Raw genomic sequence first — 8,054 nt, 5'->3', positions numbered from 1 at the left:
AACAACAACAAAAGCAGTATATCAATCGAAAGCCACAGTTGCACAATCTAAAAGTAATTGTTAGAAAGTAGGACAGAGGCACTAACATTATAACTAGTGAAACGAACACAATAAACCCCACATCTGAATGTGCTGCTCCTTACGGTACTCTGTCTCTTTGCAAGTGCCCCAGTATTTGCAGATTACTATGTTTGTTTGCAAGTGGTGTGGCACATGCACTCCTAACATATTGCTGTGTTTATTCACATGTAGCATGTTACTGTGCATTCTGGTTTGTCTTCGCATGCGCTTTTCAGCGTTAATCCTCTTCATCTACAAACTGGGCACATGCCAATTTGACAAAGCCATCAGTGTTATGTCAAAAGTTAATAATATGTAATCTTTTTCAATGCTAAATTCTTAATTACTAACTTCTTTCATGTCTTATCTTAAGCTGCAGAATGCAACCTTGTGAATGTTTGAGGAAAAGTAAAACTAACAGCTAACGGATGAAAGGCTGAACTATTCAAACTTGAGGAGGGATGGGGAGGAATTTGTTTGGCGTGCTTTTTCGCTGTGGGACTGATCTGATCTGATACTTTCAAGGTTGCATGTGGATTGGAACACAACTCCCAGTCTGATTACACACTTCTCCCGACTTTGCAGTGCAGTTTTTGTGTGGGAAAAGTTCACACAAAGATACATATTGTATCTCAAGAGATGCACACAAAATGCATATTTTTTATGGATGAATACATTGAAAAGGGCACATTTTGCATCAAAAGTGTGCTATTTACATAAAACACATGGGCAAAATACATGCAATTCAACTGCATGCTTTTTGTTCATTCAATGAAAAAATCCACACAAAAGAGAGCAGAATAGACCTATGGCTGAGCAATAGGATGCAACGAACTGCTCAGCCCATCCCTACTATGAGATCATCAGACCTGCAAATTTGCTCTGAGTGTCAATTCTAAAGATTTAATTAATTCCTTACAAAGTGTTCTAACCTTGTTCTAGGCGTACTGACTCATAAACGCAAGACTCACCTTCTCCTTTCTCTTGCGACAGAGTAATATAGAGAGAGCCTCAATAATGCCTGTTTAGGCCTGTTATTGGGTCCACGTCTGCATCCTCTATCAATCAACCTCATCCTTGTCACTACAAACATACCATTCCGTGTTAACCACAATTAAGCCATAAATGGACAGTAGAGGGCAAGTATGTCGCTAAATGGCCATTGCTGTCATAGCGTTCTGAGTTTCAGTGTCTCTTCAGTTGCAGTGGAAGATGTTTTGGACCAGAAGAAAAAATAGACTATATGGAATTGGCAGAAATGACTGGCAGAATCCGAGACCAGGGAGAAGAGTCGGTGGAAGAAGATTGGAAGAAATTTAAAGACTATCTACAGAAATATTGTAAAATTAATGAATGATAGAATGATGTTGGATAGCAATTAAGGGGTTTCCAGCTGTAATGCTCTAAGAGATATGAAAAAAGGGCTATAAATGGGTTAAAATTTAATGGTAAGGATTTGCTGAACCAATAAATTGAAGCGGAATACAAAAAAGGGAGGTATGAGGAGGTCCGGGAAATAAGTTAAAGGGAAATAAGTAACAGAAAATATGTGTGTTTTTAACTGTTTTTATTTTGTATTTTTCTATTTTCTTTTTCATTTTTACTGTATTATTCTAAAAAAGCTTAATAAATATTTCATTTAAAAAAAAAGAAAAAATAACATGGAGTGCCGGGGTTCACAAGGGCTAAAAGTAAGCACAATATGTGAGAATGTTGATCATGTATGCTTCTTACATGGTGTGGAAGTTAAGCATGTGTGCCTTAATTTCCTTGCTTTTCCACACAAGCCATTAAAAAACAACAACACACACTCTGCACATTAGTGGAACTCCATCCCTGTAATTGCCAAAGACTGTTGTGGGATGTATTCTTGCTTTAGGCCCCAGACAGGACCCAGGTATTATTTCAAGTGCTGAAAGGTTCTCATTGAAGTTTACTGGCATTTGAGCCTCTAGAAATGGAGAGCTTGACAGACTGCGGTATTGCCAATTGGGCCCATCAAGTAACAAATGATTGCTCTTCTTCAAGACATCACCCTCATTCCTATCTCTCTCTCCCCCCTTCACATTGGGGAAAGTCTGTCAGGCCTTGACATCCCTCAGGCAAGGCCCCCAACCCCTTCTTATATGGCCACGGGGAAAGAAAATACAGGGAGCCCCTCAGGCTGCCTTGCCTTCTGTTGGCTTCTGTCAGTTCTGTCTGTTGTCAAAACCTTTTGTTGTAGACAGATTGGCTCTGCACCCCCTGTCTCAATGACCTTTAAATGACTGCTTTAAAAGCTTTTGTGTAGCTATGTTGAATCACCAACTCTTCTGTCCCAATGCTGCCTCCTGCTTCTTTGCCCATCTAGCAGCTGTCAACGAGACTCCATTGCTCTCCCCTCTGCAAAACCTTCTTATAATGATGTTCCCTCCAAAAAGCAACCTCTGTATGTGTGCATTTCATCAGGGCCACAGTGAAGGGGGAGCCAAGATCTCACACTCCCCCACCTGCAGTGCCAGATTTACGTATAAGCTAAACAAGCTATAGCTTAGGGCCCCTCTCTCTTGGGAGCCCCCCAAAAATTTTAAGGGGGAAAACCCTGGATGTACGTTTCCAAAATATAAGATTAAAAAACAAATACAGTGGTGCCTTGCAAGATGAAATTAATCCGTTCCACAAGTCTCTTCGTCTTGCGGTTTCTTCGTCTTGCGAAGCACAGCTATTAGCGGCTTAGTGGCTTAGCAGCTATTAATGGCTTAGCGGCTTTAAGAAAAAGGAAACAAACTTGCAAGAACTCGCAAGACGTTTCGTCTTGCGAAGCAAGCCCATAGGGAAATTCGTCTTGCGCAACGACTCAAAAAACGGAAAACCCTTTCGTCTAGCGAGTTTTTCGTCTTGCGAGGCATTCGTCTTGCGGGGCACCACTGTAAATTAAAACCTACGTACATCAACAGTGTTTTGTGTTGTATATGGACCAATTAGGTCCATAAATCACCATATAGCATATATTCAACACAAAAAAACAGTGACAATTTGTTGTTGACAAAGGACAGGGGGACATATAAAGGGCCCCATTACCTTCAGTAGCTTAGGGCCTCATCAAACCTAAATGCGGCCCTGCCCACCTGCCACAGATGCAGCTGCTTTTGGAAGAAGAAAGTTAAGCCAGGAGACCCAACCCAATCACAGATCTTGCACATCTAATGATTCCCATTACGTAAACTCTCCATCACAGTTTTCACTTTCTGACTCTCCATTTCTGGAAAGATAAATCAGGCATAACATTGGCTGGGCAGAAACAGGACCTAGCACCTGTTGCATTTATACTGGCCTAGCTCAGACTGAGTGCCTACATAGGATCTGGAGACCTGTCTCATTCTTGGTTCTCACGAAGTCTTGTTGCAAAGTGTTCACAGGGATGTTCACGCCTTACATTCAAGGAGTGTACAACCTGCAGAACCGTGTGCACATGTAGTTGGACAGTGCACATGTAGTATTGAATGAATGTAGTCTCCAGTTCATACAGGTTTGCTGCTATCAAAAGCAAACGGCTTCACTAGCAACTACTGAATGCATTGCTGAAGAAATTCCCTTTTACTGAAAAGAAGGCAAAGCATACTGGGTACCTTATGTTTCCTGAACCTGTTTCTTAACAGGGGTTACAGTCAATAAGAAGAATTGTGGCAGAAAGTGGAATGCAACTTTTAAGGGCCTTCTCAACAGTGGCTTGTGGAATGCCCTCCCATCAGATGTCAAGGAGATAAAGAACCACACAACTTTTAGAAGACATCTGAAGGCAGCCCTGTATTGGGAACTTTTTAATGTTCGATGTTTTATTACGTTTTTATATGTGTTGGAATTTGCCCACTGTGGCTGAGGCAACCCAGTCAGATGGGCAGGGAATAATAATAATAATAATAATAATAATAATAATAATAATAATAATGGACAAAAACACCAACTTTAAACGTAAAAGACACTATTTTTGTAACAATCATAGACATAGCTATCAAAATATTGTAAATACATACTTCTTGTTAGAGTTGTTCAGTAGAATCCCTGATTTGGACCTTGTTAAGAGTAGAAATGAATCTCTCCACCACAAGAATGAGTTTCAAAACTTTACTGCAGAATAATCTTAAATATTAGTTACAGTAAGATAAAAGTTACAAAATAATAAAGTAACAAGTTGCTCTCAGGTACCAGCCAATATGGTTCAGTCCTTTATACAGTTTAGTAAACTTTCCTCTCTCTGGTCCCAGAGAGAGATCCTAGGTTTTTGCATCACTGTGGAGCTTAGCTGCAGTTGCACCTGTTACAGCTAGCCTTCACTGACTTCTTCAATTTCCTCTGCAGCTGTGAGAGTGCTGCAGCTCAGGTTTCTGTCTATGAGTCATCAGGTAGCCTAACCCTGTGAAATGGAAAAACATCAGTCTTCTGCTTTCATCTAGACTGCAACCTCTTGCGTAATGTAAATTTCTCTATTATGCAAATGCAAACTTTTACACAAGTCTTAACTTTGGTGCATACAAACATTACATTTTCTGCATATTAGACAGTTTTATTGTCTTTGAGAAAGTATGCTTTTCTTTGACATAGGAATTCATATGCTTTTCTGCTCAGAATTTGGAAGATCTTAACAGGGATCCCTGGTGTTTTTAATATGCATTCTTAAATATTCACTTAAGTGGGACCTATCAAATCTTCACTTTCTGAAACAATATGCAAAATGAAACAGCCATCCTTTGATATTTGCACTGTTTTTGCATTTTACAATGCAGTTCTTCATCTAAGCAATATATACCCTAAATGCATATACAGTGGTACCTTGATTCCTGAACGCCTCCGTGGTCGAACATTTTGGTTTTCAAACGCTGAAAAACCGGAAGTAAATGCTTCCATTTTCGAACGTTTTTCGAAACTCGAACGTGTTATGTGGCTACCGCTGAGTGCAAGAAACTCTTGCAACTAATGGGAAGCCGTGCCTCGGTTTCAGAACATTTCGGAAGCCGAACTGTCTTCTGGAATGGACTACGTTCGAGAACCGAGGTACCACTGTATAAAAAAATCCCATTAAATGCTTAGTTTTTGCCCTCACTTTTAACCAATTGATGTTTCTCTTGATTCCACTTGGGTGTCCTGGTGAGAGAAAAGATAGGGTTGATTTTTTTTTTTTTTTTAAATAAACTAATTTCATAAACTAAACTTCATACAATGTGGCTCTGGTAACCTTTGGATGCAGATGGAGGGGGCGTCGTTTAGAAAGCTTCATGAACTTTGTAAATAAAAAATGGGGAACACGTAGCCATGTTGCTGGACCACCATCAATGACCATTGAGGATGATGAGAGTTGTTATCCAACCTCTGAAAGGTGATAGGTTCCCCATTGTTGTTCTAAAGGCACATCCAGGGAGAGAGATGGAGAGAGAGATGCTTTTGACAACACAATTCCCCTCTTACTATGGTGGCCTCTCTTGAGTCAGAACCACACCTAGCAGCAAAATTAATTAACACTTTTAAGCAGGGGGTCATATGAACCCAGGTATTTTCATGCCTGCTAAAGCATAGCAGTTTGGTGTGACTGCTACAAGTGTAAAAGCAGAATCGTTTTGTTGCTGTTACCAACCTCTGTACATAAATGAAAAATAACATTAATTTCATTGGGGAGAAATAAGTGCAGAGTAGTTTAAATGCTGTAGTTTAAAGAAGGCTGATCGCCGAAGAATTGATGCTTTTGAATTGAATGGTGCTGGAGAAGACTCTTGAGAGTCCCATGGACTGCAAGAAGATCAAACGCATCCATTCTTAAGGAAATCAGCCCTGAGTGCTCACTGGAAGGACAGATCGTGAAGCTGAGGCTCCAATACTTTGGCCACCTCATGAGAAGAGAAGACTCCCTGGAGAAGACACTGATGCTGGGAAAGATGGAGGGCACAAGGAGAAGGGGGTGACAGAGGACGAGACGGTTGGATAGTGTTTTCGAGGTTACCAGCATGAGTTTGACCAAACTGCGGGAAGTAGTGGAGGACAGAGGTGCCTGGCGTGCTCTGGTCCATGGGGTCACGAAGAGTCGGACACGACTAAACGACTAAACAACAACAACAAAAAGTTTAAATGCTCTGTGGCCAGGACTCTTCTGCTATGGCGTCTTCGACATTTGAATTGCAAACAACCTTTCTTTGGGGGAAGGGTGGGGGTTGGAGAGAGAGAAAAATGAATTCCCTCATACAGAAACCTTGGATAACTGCCTCATATGTAGTTATACAGGTCACTGCCTTCTGCATTTTTACAGTGGCACTGGCAAATATTTCAGAAACCCTGCTGCGCTTGCTTTCTTGCTAAGAGAGCATACCGCTAGTCCCCCGGAGGCAACTGTCAATATTCAGAGTAGCTTCACTAGCTACAAAATGGGATTGAAAATTAACAGGATGGACACAAGCGACACCGGCTGAAGTGTTCAGATTAATCTTGAAGAGGTTTGGGACACCTCTCCTTGACACAGCCTTCTCCTGACACCAGGAAGAAACACTGAACAGGCAAGGATTTGGCTATATATTTCAGTACCACCATCTTAAGTAGCTCTGAGTCTTGCACCTACTGCAATGATAGCCAGAAAGATTATGCTTCTCACTTTTCTGTGTTGTTTTCTGTCCTGTCCTTCATTCAAGGAGGAGAATGGCTCCAGCAGCAATTATTAAAGAAGATTATAGAAAGAAAAGGGAAGAAGCTGTGTGAGACAAACTTCTATTGGCACCATCTATTACAATATTGAACACAGCGTCAGGAAAAATTAGAATCTGAGGAGGGCTTGTTCTTTAATGTCACTTAATTGTCGTCAGGTGAATTGAAATAGGCGATGAACATGTCAGTGTGTGCTATCAGTATAGGCAGATGTCACATTGCTTTTTTAAACACACACACACACACACACACACACACACACACAAGCCCAGCACAAATGTCCTTTCCTGCAGCTGAGCAGCACAGCTAAAAGTTAGCCCCAAATCAATTTGATATCAACACATTAGTGGGGGCTGATTTCACTGCTGTGTGCATTTGCTGTCGAAATGGCAAAGAGTCACTGAGATGGCAAGCTGAGGGGTTTGGTTGTAATAATAATAATAATAATAATAATAATAATAATAATAATAATAATATCGATGGTATCAAAACAACAAACAACAACAACAACAACAGGCCACTAACGCTCCCATAGATCCTTCAATGGAAATTGACTGATCTTTTTAAAAATTTCCTAAGAAATCGTAACCATTCTTTAAAATGCCCCCAAATAGTAAAAATAAATAAATAGCCATGCTTAGTTACCAGATGAGCTGTTTCCTCCTACTGCTTCAGCAAGGAGCTATTGTGAAAAATTCCAGCTTTTCAATCTTTCCTTCTGTCAAAGCTTCATGCCACTTTATATGGGGCAGGGGCAATGAGGCCAGTTGCCACGGTCCCCACACAGGAAGAAGGCCACTTCAACAAGGTCAGATCTATTTTCTTCTGAGGCAGTAATGCTGGTGGAACGCCAGCACCAGGAATCATTTCAGTGTGTTGGGTCCGCCAGCTGTTGTTAATGGGCCATTAACTTCGGCAGAATGGTGTGTTTTTATTGCCCTGATCTTTGGTCTGAAAATTTTAACAATGGACCCTTTAACTCCTCCCTTTCCCCCCACACCCACAGTCTGACCAATAGCTTGGATGTCAGGGTGATGAAATGATTATTCGTCCCAAGAATGTCAAGGAATATTTACTGGCTCAACTTGCATTCTTAGAATCCTGAACATGTCCTTTCCCCATGAATTACTGTATTTTCACCACACTTTAGAAACACACATTATAGTCACTGGCTGGGCCATTTCCAATTTGACCTTGTATTTTGGAAGTACCATAAGCTGTTCCCACATCTTCACCGCTATAGTAGTAATTGGTGGTCCCTTGACACTCTCCCTTTCCTGGGACAAGTCAGGCGGCTAGGTCAGAGCAGCCAACTTGCGGGGACTTATACT

General features: G+C 41.0%; 1 long non-coding RNA gene across 1 annotated transcript; it reads right to left on the bottom strand.

The window, feature by feature from the left end:
* Positions 1 to 4,150: 4,150 nt before the first annotated feature.
* Positions 4,151 to 7,659, bottom strand: LOC114596558 (uncharacterized). The gene is made up of 3 exons (XR_003706548.2): positions 7,369 to 7,659; positions 5,141 to 5,181; positions 4,151 to 4,453 (listed from the first exon to the last, which is right to left on the bottom strand). It is a non-coding gene; the product is annotated as an uncharacterized LOC114596558 (long non-coding RNA).
* Positions 7,660 to 8,054: the final 395 nt, after the last annotated feature.

This window comes from Podarcis muralis, chromosome 4 (assembly GCF_964188315.1).
Source record: "Podarcis muralis chromosome 4, rPodMur119.hap1.1, whole genome shotgun sequence".
NCBI classification, from domain to species: domain Eukaryota; kingdom Metazoa; phylum Chordata; class Lepidosauria; order Squamata; family Lacertidae; genus Podarcis; species Podarcis muralis.
Note: the sequence above shows the minus strand (reverse complement) of the source record. Positions and strands in the feature narration are given on the sequence as shown.